Here is a 17,208-nt window from a genome sequence, read left to right as displayed (position 1 = left end):
CTGAATTTCGCAATATATTAGGCTTCATTTTTGAAGAAGTTTTGGACCACAGAGGAGTTCAACCTATGGCAGGGGAGGAACATTAGTGTGGGGTGTTATTAATGGGGAACACATGGCTGGAAGGAAGTTCTCCAGGGCATGTATATAGGGTATATACACATATTCAGGTATTTTTTTGTTTTTTTCATAGTAGTTCCAGTTACAAACAACAAATGAGGGAGTGCTGAGGTCCTAGCCAGGGGAGCTCTGTCACATTCCCCAATGGAGTAGCTACAATCCCCCAAGTACAAGGGCAAAGACCAGTGAAGAAGGATGGTCCAATGATGAGTCCTTGATACTGACAACTATGCTTATGAGCCTGAAATTTCAACTAGGCTTAGAGCTGTAGGGTGCCTAAAAGTTACTTCCTGAAAGCCTCCACCTTGCTCAAATGTGTCCACTTTCTAAGCCAAACTTAGCATATAAATGCATTACCTTACCCCCAGCATGGGACATGACTCCTGGGTATGAGACTCCCTAGTGCCAAGGGATTACTACCAATCACTAACTGGTGATACAACTACAAAAAGACCTTGAATAAAAGGGGGAAATGGTAAAGACAAATGAGTTTATATGGCTAAGAGTCTTCAAAAAAGAGTTGGGAGGTCGTCGTAAATGTCATGCTTATGTATATCTCAGCAGGATCCCAGAGACAGCCAAAGTAGGTACAATCCCAGATACTGGTGCTCCTGAGGGCTACAGAGACACACAGGTTCTATGGCCATGGCAGAGGGCTCTGGAGTTCAGTTCCTTTTCAGTGGGCCCTATTCTGGAATTTGTATTCCTGAGTGATGGAGTTGGACTCAGATTTGATCTTTCTATGCATGCCTCTTCTGTCACTTTTACTGAATCTGTGGTTGGTGCTAGGGTTGGTGTATTCTCAGGAGATTTGAATCTCTGGACTACCCATGTGCCAGCAGGGCCCTGAGCCTCAGCAGAGTTGCAACTCCTACCCTCTGTTTCATTGGTCTTATCCAGGTCAGCTAACAGGGAGGTGAAGATGGTCAACTACCATACCAGGGAATTGAGAGTGCCTACAACTGCAAGCAGGAGAATCACACCCATCAACCACATGGGATCTAAGCCCCCTCTTAATATAGAGGTGGAATAGACATTACCATCCCAGGGTCCACAGGATGGAGGAATAAATTATGGATTAGAGTGGACTTACTGGTATTCTACTATAGAACTATTGTGACTAGTAATGGAAGAAATTGTAGCACTAATGTGGAGAAAGTGGCTACGGTAGTTGCTGAGGGCGGGGAGAGGGAAGAAGAGATATGATGTGGGGGCATTTTCAGTACTTAGAGTTGTCCTAAATGATATTGCAGGGACAGATGTTGGACATTATATAAACTGCCATAACCCAATGAATGCATTGGGGAGAGTGTAAACTAAAAATGTAAACTATTATCCATGCTGTGCAGCAGTACTCCAAAATGTATTCACCAAATACAGGGGATGTGCCACAATGATGAAAGAGATTGTTGATGTGGAAGGAGTGGGGTAGAGTGGGTGTGGCGTATATGGGAACCTCTCATATTTTTTAATCTAACATTTTTTGTGATCTATGTATCTTCTAAAACATAGTATTAAAAAATGAAACAGTATTAAAATTTTTTGACATTAAAAAAACCTCTGAATAGATGTTATGCATATTTGCTTTGTAAGTTCACAACTTTTACTATACAATTATTGTTTATGTATGCTCATATATAAATTATATAAATATAATAATAATAGGGTAGTTTGGGAAAATACTTCGATTAATAGTAATATTTTGACAATGCTCTTTAACCATTAGTTAAAAAGGTTTAGCAACAATGCAAGGTATTGGTGGTGGGTGGGTTATGAGAGTCCTGTATTATGTTGTATATGTTTGTTTTGTAAGGTCACAACTACTACAATACACTTATTGTTTATGATATGTATGTTTATGTATGAATGATATACTTCAATGAATTTTTTTAAATGAAAAAAAACCTAAGTAAATTTGCTTTAGTCTACATACTAGGGAAGTTAGCATTTGAAGCACCCTACTCAAGAATATACAATACAGGGAACGTTCAACAGTTTTGAAAGACCTAATCAGGAGTCTATAATCCAGGGGTAGATAATAAAAAATTTAAATACTATGATTTAAATTTGTAGCAAGAAATTTACTAAATGGAATAAGGGATGGTTGAAACCATTTTCCATTATGCTTAAGCTATGAGATTTACTAGAAATATGATATAGAGTTAGTCTACAGACAAGGTGAAAGAATTCAGCAAGCCCAGTATTAGCCTGCTGATTATCCTTTGGTCCCTACTCCAGAACTTTACTCTGAAAAAAAACTTTCTTGTCGCAATGCTTAAGAGAATTTATTAGGAATTCCCCTAAGCTTATGTCAACAGGTGACACAATTTTTGTGCTTGGTTTCTAAGTAATGTTTTTGACTTTGACAGAATATAGTCACTGCAGCATACTACATTCTCACTAGTTATGAGAAAGGAGTATAGTCTCTACTATTTCTAATTCTGAGGGATACTGACTTCCTTCTAAATCACCTGACAATTCCAAACCTGGTCAATAGGCCCTGAAGTAACACCAATGCAAGAGTTATGTATTTAATGAAACTATGAAACACATGGGACTTGGAAAAGAACACATGAGCAGAATATGTGGGTTAATGAATAAGTGAGAGTACCTTTTGCCTCCTTGTTCGAAAGGTATTACCAGATTATTGAAAGGTTAGCTAGGCTAGATCAGAAGATAAGAAATAATTCTCAATGATCCTGGGGCTTCTTAGGAGCCAAGGAAAAGCAGGAGAGTTTAGCTGTTCTTGATAAGAACCTACTACTTTTATTTCAACAAAGACAGCATGTCAAAACATGTTTTTAACTTATTAAAATTAAATTTTAGATAGTCCATGAGCATGTGCCCAAAGTGACATGGAAGATAATAGATTGCTTTTCCTCAGTTTAAGTTTCTACCTATTGTTCATTTTGTGAACCTCATATAGCACAAAGTATGAATCTGGAATGTGAAGAAATATATTTCATATGACTTTCAAACTCTAGTGCATCAGCCAAAGAAGGACCCAACTATCCAACGACGTAGGAAAAACTGGCTCTATTGTTTATTAAGAAATTGTACGTTAACCAGAAAAGCAGACTTTTAAAAATGATTTCTAGGAAAATTTTGATTATTCCTAATTTGATTTTTTGTTGTTGTTGTTGCTGTTTTGGAGCCTAAAGACAGATATGGTCAGTCTCTATGACATGTTCTACACATTAAAGTTCTATGTTAACTACTTGTTTAAAGGATTTTTGCAGCTGAAACAGCTTCAAAACCCACTAGATGAGGCAAAATTTGAGACCAAATTCCATCCTAAAATTACTTGATATTACATTTCCTTTGTCAAATAAAAAACAAATGTAGGACTTAAGTAAGGAAACACTTTATTTGAAAGGATTATTGAAGGAGAGAGGAAAGTGACTATTGCAATAGGGAGAATACTCCAACCATGAGATTTGCAAACATCTCAAAGGTTAGGCAGAAAAGGCTTTTGTTTTACAAGGAATAACAAGAGCTAGAAGGAACCAGGTTTGGAGAAGTGGGTTGAGTGAGAGTGGCATGATCTGATGGTAATCAGAGAATGATTTGTGCAAAGGTTAGCCTATTGTGGGGAGGGGTCTTAAGGAGAGGCTGGGTATATGCTATTTCAACCTGAAAATGGTCAAAGTTCCAGGACCTGGGGCAAGGAGAGAAACTTAACCAAAGTTTGATTTACAAGCATTTTGTTCTGATTGATCAATGGGAACTAAAAAACAGTTGAGCTACTCATTTATGAGGCAGAGAATAAAAATTGGAGGAGTTGTCTGGCCATAGCAAAAATAAAGAAAGGAGAGTATTTGCCTTCTTAAAGTCCTATGGGGAAATGTGTTTCTTTGAAGTAAGCTGTTTCCAGGATGCAAAATGGTGGGGGGAATTTCTTTAAAACTTCTGTGCTTTCCAGGATCACAGGTTTAGAGATAATTTCAACATTGTCACCCTGAATCTCACTGTCACAGATGCTTTTGCTCCTGACTTATCTATATTAGTATTTTCCTTCTATTTCTAAGAAAATATTTAGGTCATAAAAGACCAAGAATAAAGACCAGAGACTTAAATTGTATAAATAGGGTATAAGGCAAATATATGAATTAAAGTTAAATTTGATACGAAGAAGTAAATAGCAATCAAGTAGCTATTATTAGGATTATGAATCCAGGTTGAAGATTTGGAACAGATTGGCAATTTAGCACACAGTATGGTCAAATAAAGACCACGGCCAAGCCAACTGTGTCATCTTTTTAAGTTTTAATACTAGTTGTATATCTTGGAAGATACTGTGGAGTAAGGAGCACTTCTTTCCAGAGGAAAGAAGGATTTAAGGTAACTTAGATCATATAAAAAGGCAGTATAATTTCTGGAATTTACAGCTATCAAACTTCTATTTTTATATATCACATAATTCTTTGCTTTTATTTTTCAGGCCCTTATTCTTTGTATCTCAAAGTGATTGAAAGTTACATATTGATTTATCATATGATAAATAGCAGGCTTCCTTCAATATAACAGTCCTTAACCAAAGAGTTATTAGTTTGATTTGTTTTACTTTTCTTAATAAGAAGAGTGTGACCTTATTTTCCCATGCGAAAAAGTTCTGTCACCTAGGCAATTTGAAAGCTCCATGCTCCACAAATTTATAGTAGTTCTGCAAAATTTAAGGAAAAGCCGTGATTACATTTCCAAATATGCCAGCTTCTTCTTTGGCTATGGATGCTGTTGTGTGTATGTCTCTCTCTCAATAGCAAATACTAGCAATAAAACTTAAAAGATCAATTTAACACAAATTCACTAAGCACCTTCTATCTGTCAAACATTGCTAAGCACTGTTGAATAAAGGTAAGATGTGAGAAAAAGGGCATAATCTCCAGTAATTGCAATATAGTATGTAACATTGTATTACTTTTATTTGATTTTCTTGAAGTGTCTAACTTTCTTATAAACAAAACAAAATTCATTGGCAAGAAAAGTATTTATTTTATATTCTTATTGGGACAAAACATCTTTTAAAGTATGTATTATTTGATGATCCTTTGCAATATTTTGTAAAGACGTGACTTGATACCTTACTTTTAAAACAGAAGTTGATGGCTAGGACAAGAGTTAGGAGGAGAGCAGAAGCACTTATTGTTAGGAGAGCAGAAGCACTTATTGTTTCCTGATCTGTTTTAAGGCTGGAGAAATACATTCCTGTTTTTCTGTTCTGACTTTTTCTGGCAGCTGAAATAAGTAGACATTGTACTGTTTGCCTACCACCTGCTGGAGAATGGGAGGAATCAAGTAAAGGACTGGGTGACATGCTTCCAAAGCACACCCAGGAGATTATAGAGCTACTATTGTCATATATACAAAATGCTACTCTATTGGAGAGATTTGGCCTTAAGCAGGAGGTTATTTAAACCACAAAGTCTAAATGAAACAGCTGGAAATGGTAAAATCCAATAAGCTAAAAGGCTGAGTTAACCTGCCTGGTGGAGTGTAGAACAAGACCACTCTTGGCAGAAGCAGTGCATTCTGGGCTTAATCTCAGTGCTATAAATTTTACTTCCCTTTTAATATCTCTTACCCCAGATAAATTGTAAATCAATTGACCAAGGTAATTTACTTATCCAGGGTCGGATGTTTGTATGATAATTTTGCCTCCAGAGAAGGAAACAGCCTGCTTATGGCTTCCTAACCGTTTGGCAGGCAGGAGAAAAACATCAGGTCACTGGCCAATAATGCAGTTGCAACAATAAATGTGGGGCAGCAATTTAGAGGAGGCAGGAAAAAAGGACAAGGAGCTTTACCTCCCAGTGGCAAAGAAATGTTGCTGTGTTGGCAGGACTTTTTCTGAGGATTAATAGAATTTGTTCTGATGACAAGCGGGTCACGATAATTATTCCCACCTCTTTGTAGCTTTTCAACTGCCATTACCCTCCTGTGGCAGCTTATGGAGAAAAGTTGGCATAAAAATTAAGGGTACTCATTATTATAATTAGATAAATATAGGGATAACAATTTTATTCATTTAAAGGCCCTGGCAAAGTGGCCTAAAATAAACCACAAGAGAATCAACGCAAAGCCATATTATCCGAATGTCTGAATTTGTACTCAGAAAGACAGACTGTGGTAACTTTGGCCAAATCAGAACTCTCCATATACAAAGTGTGAAACATTACTCATGAATATAAATACAACAGGAGGATGGTGGAAATTCTAAGTGGCAAGTAAAGAGATATGAACTTTTTAATTCTTAATTTGCATTTTCTTATTTGGTTTTGATATATTTTTAGTTGGAAAATAAAGTAATCTGTGAAGGTAGGTATTCGGACCTTTATGTTCACTGATATATCTTTAGCATCTGGCATTGTTCCTGCATTCAAAGCTCCTCATAAAATATTTACTGAGTGAATGGATAAATAATATAATAGATGAATAAATGAACCAGTGAATGTATATAAACAATAAACAAAGGAGCTGTTAAAAACCACTTGAAAAACCTAAATATGATCAAATTAAGCCTTAAAATTACATTGCTAGGTTTCATTTTTCTAATAATGTACTATTTATGAAAATGAAAAAAAAACATTAAAACATATTACTACATATAAAATATGACTACACTGATATTTTATCTAAATTGCAGAAAATGCCTCGTTAAAGTGATTTTTTTTCACATTTGCCTATCTCTCTGACTCTCCCTTCCAGTTTCTCTTCATTCACACTTGCTCAAATTCTAACTGAATCTTCTTACTTTTCCCCTTTCTTCATTTCATTTCTCCTCCTTTCCATTATCTTCCTTTTCATTTTATCCCAGGCAAGAAAAACTGCCATTTTACTTAACACATCCTCCCAAAAGAAATATGACTTCTGAACCATTTGCCATACTGCCTCCCTGACCTGGAATCTCTTTCTGCCCTTTTTCTTTTCTCTCCCTGGTGATTTCTACTCATGCTGGAGAGCATGACAAAACTTTCATTTTCTCTAAGCAACTTACCCAAACCCCAGGAGAGAGAATTGATCGTACCCTTCATTTCAGCCCTTGTCATATAGTGCAAACGTTTATTCCGGCACATGCTGTATATCGTTTTTCATTCCTGTGCCTCTTTTTACTTTGTGACTTCACAGATTAATACTATATCATGCTCATCTTAGTATCCACAGGTCCTGGCACATAATAGGTACTAAAATTTTTTGAATAGATGACTGAATACATCAAGAGACTCAAGATTTAGTGGACATATTTTACACCAATACTTATTTATTCACAAATGTGAAAGAGTCGCCATGCTTTTTATAATGCTAGCCCTTTCTTGAATGCATTGTTTAAACCCTAAATACTAGAAGAATTTGCTGAAATTCAAATCAGAGTTAAATCCAAAAATGTCAACTCTTTATCTTTTATTTTTTGCTAACTTTGGCAAATTGTTCATTGAAATATGTGTGTGTGTATAAATATATATATTAATATACAGTGCTGTAATCTACATATGAAAAGCTTCATAGTAACTGAAATAATGCCTTCACAGTATTAACTGTGAATATGTGTTTGCAATGTGATAGATTAAGTTGAATTCTGACAAGAATTTATTTCACTACACAGCATTATTCTTTTTTCCTATTCTTTCCAGCCTCTCTGGGATTTTCTGGACCGATTTCTTTTAGTGCCAGTGCATCCGATTGGACTATAAAACATGAAATGCATGGCTTCAAAACACAGCTGGAGCCCATACCATTCTTTAGCCAGCTGGCATAAGCCACCACTGTAGAAAGCAGCAGATTTCTGTTTTGATAGAGTAAGCATTGCAACGTGTGCTGCTTATAATTTCTTCCCCATCCAACAAACAAATTAGTCTAGAAAAGAAATACATCAGTCATTGAGAGGAATGAGACTGATTAATAAAAGGAGCTATAACTCCCTCCTGCTTATAGTACATAGTGTACTTCTGATGCTTTTTAGCAAAGTACTTTACACCACTTGCAGAATTTTCATCCCCAGGGCATGACACTGATATAATAAAATACTTGAATTTCCTTCTTCAAAGAAAAAGAGGGAAGAGAAGAATTTGATATAATAAAATACTTGAATTTCCTTCTTCAAAGAAAAAGAGGGAAGAGAAGAATTTGGGCAATCTACTCTATCTATGTATCTATGTCTGTCTTTCTCTTTCTCTCTTTAAGTAATCTATTATCTCCTATCTATTTTTTCTATATTCATTTATGTATGCTTCTAGCCATTTATGCATCTATATATTTATCCATCCATCCAAATTTATAATCTGTCCACCTACCCAGCTAAAACAATCTCTATATTCAACCTTCCTTCTCTCTCTCTTATCTGTTTGTATCTCTATAATCAATCTATGTATCCATCTATCTAATCTACCTATAGATCAGTCATCTGTTTAAATATCTAATCTATCTTTTTTGATCCATCCTCTTTTTATCTGTCTGTTTAACTACCCAACTCTCATTCATCTTCCCATATATTGATCATATCTCCATCCACCCACCTATGTATTTATCTAGCCATTCATCCACTTATCACCATCTATCTATTATCTAACTATATCTATTTCCTATCTATCAACCTATGTACCTATGTATACTATCTAATCTATCATTATCATAATCATAATCATCATCATCTTTTTCCCAGCATATTACTAAGGTCCGGTGTCCATTTGACCTTTGCTTAAATTTCTCCAAGGGAAAAAAAAAAAAAACATTTTCTACCTGGTGGTCAATTCTTTAATTGTGCAATACAGGTACTTAGAAATTTCAATGTGCTTTCATGATCTACATTCATTGGTATTAGCTTTGTTCTCCAGAGCACTGCTTCATGAGTCTAACACCTTTTCCATTTGAAAAATTTTCCAGATTTTGAAGATAGCTAACTTATTTTCCCTAAGCCTTTCGTTTTCTAGACTAAATAAGCCCCATTTCTCACCGCATGTAGTTTTCTAATGTTGAACTACCATCATCTGTTCCTGCACACCACCAGTTTTATCACTATTCCTTTCATTTAAATTTTCTTTGCCAGATTTAGAAACAAAGAGATTTTAGAACCATGACTTATGTTGGACTCATTCCCTAAATATTGACATATATCATATGATTAACAAAACTTGAACATACTCCTTTTCAAATTATGTGATTGTTTTATGCTGCTTATTAAATTACCACCAACCCAGCAACTTACAACAGCACACATTTACTATCTCAGTTTCTCTGGTCAGGAATCTGGGCACAGTTTAGCTGTGTCCTTTATGAGTCTCAAAAGCTATTGAAGATTTCTACTCTTTTGGACTCCAGTTGGTACTGGAGGCTCCACTAGGAAGAATCCAGTTCCAGGATCACACAAGACATTGGCAGACTTTATTTCTTTGTGGCTGTATAACTACACTGGCTTCTGCAAGCTGATGGCTGGAGGCTGTCCTCAGGTTCAAGAGATTGTGTACAGCAACTTGCCATGTGGGCCACATAAGTACGGCTGCATATTTCTTAAAAGTCAGCAAGGGAAAAACCACCAGAGTGAGTCTACTAGGAAAATGGAGTCTTCTAATGTAACCTAATAGTGATATCCCATTACTTTTGCACATTCCTTTGATTAGAAGCAAGTGAGAAGCCCCACCCACATTCAAGTAAATAAAATATGCAAACACTAGGGGCACTGCTTATAGGGGTCCCTCATATCCTCTCTATCATATGTGTAATTATTCAAAATATTATCAATGTAGCATCTGAATATATGATAGCAGTATACGTTTAATGTTTCGTAGATCTTCTTAGAAACCAAAGAGCAGAAGGCATCTCCATTTCCTGGGAGTAGGGGCTGAGTTTTGGTAATATGTAGTAAATTAAACAAATTCAGTTCTTCAGAGCTTCCTGTGCCCAGCCCTTTGCCATGCAACTTTGTAGTACCTTCACTGTGAACGTGGCTTACTTTCTTAACTATGTCAATCTGGATTCAAATATGCTGCTGGCTCTAACCAATGAGAGGCTAGCAAATGCAATGTGAAACAACCACTTGTAATTCTCCCTTTGCACTTCTGCCATCTCCATGAAAGTACATACTTGAGTCAGCCATCTGGTCATAGGAGGAGGTGGAGAAACTTGTTAATGCCTTACGTAAGGTGCTCCAGCCAGGTTCAGCCTAAAAAGAAATTAACCAGTCTATAACACTTGCAGATACAAGAAAAAAAAAAAGCCTAATTCAGTCTTAACAACCAATTAGACCCAGCTGATCACCTGAACCCCACAAATATGTGAGAAATAAATATTTGCTATTGCATGCCACTGTAGTTTTGATTAGTATTATATACATTTTTAATCCCTTTTAACATTTTTAGGATCCATTCTGTGCTATATGTTCTTCTAATCTCTCCTAATATCAGGGATCAAGATTATCACTTCTGACTCTTACATTTTCTGTGATTAAAACATGCTCCTAGAAAATTATCTTCAAAAATTCACTCACACTAAAATGCAAATTTAAGTCATTTAAACTTGTTTTAGATTTATTAATTTGCTGATAATAACTATGTGTCAGATATTACTACTATGCCAATTTTAAAACACAGGAAAACTGACTGAAACACAGATAGTTCAGCTAAGTTGTCCAGAGTTACACAGTAAACTTGATTTAATCCAAGCAACTGAAGCTTCAGAGACTCTGTTCTTACTCAATAGTCTCTCCTACCTATACTGATAGAATGAAATCCTGGTTCTTTCCTCAAAAATGTCAAGAATTAGTTGCAGAGGGCAGATGCAGGAAGGCTATATTGTGCAGGGTTTCTGAAATACAGAATTTAAAAATTCTTTTATGAGACCATTGGGAAAACTGGAAGAATATATCTCTGCTATGGCTCTTAACATTAACCAGTGCAATCTTATAAATATTAATGCAAGAATTTACTTTTTATTATTAGCTACATACCTCATGATTGCCCATTGAATACATTTAGAATCAAGATACTTTAAAAAATTTATAATCCATTCAATGTTTCCCTAAGCATTCTGCCATATATTATCTTAGATTGTACCTCACTGGGGTATTAGTATGATGTAAATATTGCTTAATCCTGCTTTAGAGAGTGCATTGTATATCATTGGTACTTATTGATTTTTCCATTTTCTTAGGCCCACAGTGCATATAAATACAAATTTAACACTAATGTACACTCACCATTCTTTGCAAAACATAGTATAGAATATTAGTAAAGATATTAAAAGTTTAAATTCAAAGTATAAATGAGGCATATCAGTATAGAATAATTATTCTGATGTATTATGATAAAATTATTATGTAATGTAAGTATGGAAGGATAAAGGCCTTGGACATAAATCCAATCATTTTTCAATACTGGCTCCACTATTTACTAATTCTGGGACCTCAAGCTTGTTACTTCTTTTAACTACAATTTTCTCTATAATATGTATAAGAGCTCATATTAATGGTGAGAAACATAAATTATTTCTATCATATGAAAAAAAGACTTTTACCAATTACTTTTATAACTTCTGCCTCTTTCTTCTCTAAAATAATTCTGCTGTATTTAATGTTGATATGTTGGTTTGTTATACAGTGCTTATTTTATGCTTTCTTTATCTTGAATTGGAAATAAAGTTAATAACTATTAGTGTTAGCAGTATATTAATGACCCTAACCTATTAGGACAAAGATCCTAATTATCACTTATTTTTCAAACTGATTCTCAGTTTTTACCTGTAAAGCTTTCCCTAGACTCTGTTAGTATTCACTCTCACATCAATTATAACACTTATTGGGCTACATTCCATTTTTTAGTAAGTCTGATTCCCCTATAAAACTGAGAGGATTTCTTCCCTTCTTTTTCTTAATCCCTGGGCTTGTTGTATAGGAAGTACTTATATCAATCAGGTTTCTATTCAGATTTTAAACTCAGTATTTCTCAAAGGTTTAGCTTTCAGGGTCCTTTCATATACTTCTAAAAGCCTTGAGAACTGTAAAAAGTTTTATTTGTGTGGGTTAAATCTATCAGCACACAGCACTTACTGTATTAAAAATAGAAATTTTTTAATTGTTAAAATGTTCATTAATTTAAAATGAATAAGTAATTACATGACATATATGCAGCAAAATTTTTATAAATAATCATATTTTCAAAAACAGAGCAATTATTTGAAAATAATTGCATTATTTTACATTTCTGCTAATCTCTTTAATATGTGACCTAATAGAAGACAAACAGATTCTCATATAGATTTCTGCATTCAATCTGTTGCAGTATCTTGTTTCCATTGAAATATATGAAAAAAAATCCAGCCTGATACACAAAAGTAATTTCTACCATTCCAAAATCCCCTTACCGTCTGTCAGCATCTTGGCTTGACCTGACTTTTACCTTACTGGGAGGCCCATGTCTTAATTTCCATAGAACCAACATCTTACTGGTCTTATCTTTATTTAATTACTTTTCCTTGACCCCTTTAAATAGCAGGAATTGAATTTTCTCTTGGTAATCAAGATCAGTCACCCTGGCCAGACAATAACTTCCCTATCTGTATTTTCTGATCCAGGAGAAGTTCAAGGTACCCAAGGGGAAGTTTCAGCAACCATGTTAATGAAATGATGGATATATTCCAAATTGGAGGCATTTCTTCTTGTAAATTCACCAAGTAATGGGGAATGGAAGCAAAAAAAATACAAAAGTAAATTACTAGGTATAATTGGAGATACTCAAAGCCTTCAGATCTTGATAAAAATACCCCTTGATACTGGCAAAGGAAAAAAGTGCCATATGTTGGTTGCTGACAAAAGACATGTAGCATGTTTTATAGGACAGTCCCTCAAGCTCTCAAAATGGTATCTCCGGTTACTGTCATAACTGCACTTCCAGTAGGCCATTCCACTCTTCTACCAGATTGACTGCTTCTGTGTGTGAGGTAAGACAAACTGCATGGTGTGAGCTTAATCTCACTGATTATCTTGGTAATATGAGTTCCTAGATCAGAGGCAATGAGCTTGGAGTTAACATGTAATAAAGAAATAATCAGTAAATCTACAAATGGTTGAACTAACATAATTGATTGAGGTGGGGAAAACAAAACCATATTCACATATGTTCTCTATTCCCATGATGATGAACACCTTCCTCTTCTATAACAGAATCTTATGTAATCACATTTTGCCACATGTTAATAGGTCCGCTTGGATAGTGGTGTCAAATCAAGAGTTCAATGTTGCTCTCTGCTGTTTGAAAGTTGGGCACTCAACAGGGATGGTAGTCAGACCAGTGTTGGTTAGGCAAAATATGTCTTAACCATGTGCCATAGATTGAATCATGTACCACAACAAATAATCTGTGCTTAATCTTAATCTGTATTCCTCTGAACTTGAACCCACTTGAAAACAGTATCTTTGAATATGTTGAATTAAATCAGAGTGCCATCTTATTTGTGAAAATAATTCTGTTTAGGTGTGGCCACTGAATCAGGGTAAGTCTTACCCTATGTAATTGGAGACCTTATAAATAAGAATTTGGATTCCTCAATGGAAACAAGAAACTGGAAGGAGCCAGAAGTCAGCAGAAACTGGAAGAGCAGATACAAGGAAATAGAGATCCTCAATTAATGGGAGGCAGAGATGCAAGTCAAGGAACCCCAAGGATTGCAACAAGTCAGGATCAGAATGCTATAGACTCCTGCAGAAAATCCTGGCCTTGAAAATGCCTTGATTTTGCATTTCTAGTTTCTGAAACTGAGATGATAAATTCCTATTGTTAAGCCAAACAGTGTATGACATTTCTCATAGTCAACCTGGCAAACTAAGACAAAATGCTTAGCCTTTATCTCTGTTGCTATGACTTCTTTGTAAATGGGTTCATTCAGAAATTACCAGGGTAGATGAGGAAAGAAGATTGGTATGCAGAAGACTGGCCATCATGTCTAATTGATGATTAAAAGACCTCAGTTGTTGCCCACTCCCAAGAGGTCTATCCACTAATTTCTTTTTGAGACCTCATTGTCACCAGTCTTTTAAATTTATTCCAAACTTGTCACTGTGTTGCTAGGCAATCTATTAAATGGCTATATTTCAAATATTTTATATTCATTCCTCAAGCCTTTTTTTCTTCCAAGCAAAGTGAAAACAGAGATATCATACCCCCAAAGTTTTGTCCTCTTGGAAAATTTCTCTTCACTACTGTTTTTCATTGCTTCCCCCAAAGAATAAAAGAATAAAATCATGGCTTGCGCCATGGTACCATGCAAAAGCATCTGTTAGTCCATGTTCTTTCTTCTTCTGTTGAAAGAAGGAATGATTTAGAAGGAGATGACGAAACATCAAGACTAATTACCACAGTAGTCTGAGGTACCTGCTTATGAATCTAGTTGTTTCTTTTTGACCTGCAGAGCTTGATGCCACATAAATTGTTCCTTCTTTTAATGGAATGCTGAAGTATGAGCTCAACTTAATTATATAGGTGTCATGCAGTGTCTAGTTTGTTATGGTCTGTGTAATTATCAAAGTCCCATGATATTTCAGATCAAATATATCTATTATAGAACAGTTACAAGTCAGGATCTGCTTCCTGAGATGTATTGGCAGAAAAAAAAACATGGCTTTGTTCCAAAACTCTAGGAATCTGAACTATGATCTTTCAAGTGGTACTATATAGAGGTTCCATACAATATCCCTCTCTGCTATAGATTCTTCACGTATCATGTTGTCTATGGTAAGTTTAAGGGATTTAATGGCTTGCATCACAGTGTGGACCTGTTGCAGAGCCTTTTGTTTCCTATACTTACTCAAAACTGGAATTTTCCTGATTACCTGGTAGGTAGGTCAGAGCCACCTATCCAAAGGTGCACTGAAATCTAGAGGTGCACACTAAGGCTCTTTATTGTGATGAATGGGTCAAGATGGAACAATTTGTCATTCACATTGGAAGTGATATTCTAAGAGACCTTTGAATTCCTAGAAAATTTAACAATAAGGTTTGTACTTAAAATTTCATGGCATTTATTTCCCATTCTTCTGCATTCATGTGTCATATTAAGATATCTATGGTACAGTTTCTCATGCCTACAGGGGTATCAAAGTAACTGAGGTCTCTCCAGACTAAATTATGACAAAAAGCAGGATACTTGACATGACCAAGAGTAAAATTTAAACCATCCACACAAAGCAAAGGAGAACCATTTCTTAATAAATGGAATTGGAAAACAAATACAAAAACAAATAAGAAGAAATAAGTACCAAGTACATGAGAATGTGTTCATTTTTCCAGGAAATGTGTAGCATTTGGAACTTCAGCGCTGGGTAGTACCATCTTATTAATTTTACGGTAACATACAATTATTTTCCAAGATTCATCAAACATATTTTACTGGCCAAAAAGTTAGATAACTAAGGTTATAATTGAAATCACCAAACTTGATCTTTTCAAAATTTTTGAGGTAGCATTAGTATATGCAATTTTTTCTTGGATATAGTATTGATTTTATTTTGCTTACTGGTGAAGACAGAGAATAAAATGGGGGCTCATAATATTCATTTGAGATTTCCTAACATAAGAATGGTCAGGGAATAATTGTAGAGATCTTGCCAACTATTCATTATGTCTTCTCTAACTACACTTCCAGGAAGCGAGACTCTAAATACAAGATGATTCACGGGACCACACTGAGAAGGATTGACTAAAACCTTCATGTATCATCTGATTTCCATCCATCCCCACTCCCAATGGTGGGGATACTGGAGAGTCAGTATCTAATAATCCCAGTATATCTTTGTCTTTCCAGTTTCCTAAGGCCCAGGCATTTATAAATGGTTACATGTTCTTCTGGGGATGTTTTGGAGAAAATGTATATTATCAATATACACACTTGTGCCCACACAGGCCAATGCTTAAAACTGACTTCAATTTTCTAAACAATCAAGCCCTTTAAACCAATCTTGAGTGTATGAGCCACATTAAATACTAATTCCTGGATTAAAATGACTTCTTTCATAAATTTGTTTGACTTAAAGTGGATATCTCATTCTATTTGTTTTAACACCCTTAAAGGTGGCATGATCTTTTCATTTATTTGGTATGTAGGCTTTCTCCTCCTGTCTTTTACATGAGAGATAGTGGAGAGGAACATCACCTTGCAAAGCAACTTGCTCAAATCAGTAATGGGTCTCTATACCAAAAATTGCTAGTTTTCTCAGCAGAAGTGTCTCTTCCCTAGAGGTGGGGTTCAGGGGTGTTTTGGGTGCAGGTTTCCAGTTTTGTCTAGATCTACGAAAATGTCCCCAAACCATGTTTCCAAATCCCATGTCTTCCCAACTTGTGCCCTAAGTCTAAGAAACTTGGAAGTCTCACATTTAACTGGCCTGTATTTCTTTACCTTCCTTGAAGCCTTAAGAGATATGATTAAGACTAACATGGAAATTTCCTCTTCCCAACATATGTCTGCAGTGGAAATAAATACCCTTGAATTACCATTTTTTGTTTTTTGTAAATTCTTTAGCACAGTGACAGACAGTCCACCACACAGTCTTTCAATATTGTATAGTGATCAAGAACAATCAACACCTGATCACACAAACTTCTCTTGGCACTCCATTCAAAGCCACCATCCAAGGCCAGCCTCAAAGATATGTGATCTATGCAGTCATACAGGACTGACTAACAAGGGCCCAGAACTTGTTTTAATGCCTTGTCATTACTGTCTCCAAATTCTCAATGATTTTAAAACAAGGGGCCCTACATTTTCATTTTGCAACAAGTCTCCACAAATTATGTAGCCAGTCAGCTACCACCAAAGATAATTTGAATAACTGTGGTATTGATGAATAAGAGATTATTACTGTTCCACTATCTCCAGCAAGAATATTATCCACATGTTCACCTACTATATGACCAGTCTGGTTCCAGAATCTTACTGAGCTTCTCTTTGCTGATGCTACCCTTTCAACCAACTATGCTAATTAGGAGGGCCTCAGAAGAAACAAAGTTTCACTCAAGTTGCCCAACTGAAAATATTTCAGTGAAGACATTATTTATAGTTGTGTGAGCAGCCTTTAGGGAAATATTAAGGGAGACTGAGTCTTCTTGAACCTAG

Source organism: Dasypus novemcinctus, chromosome 1 (assembly GCF_030445035.2).
Source record: "Dasypus novemcinctus isolate mDasNov1 chromosome 1, mDasNov1.1.hap2, whole genome shotgun sequence".
NCBI lineage: Eukaryota > Metazoa > Chordata > Mammalia > Cingulata > Dasypodidae > Dasypus > Dasypus novemcinctus.
This window is presented reverse-complemented; position numbering follows the sequence as displayed.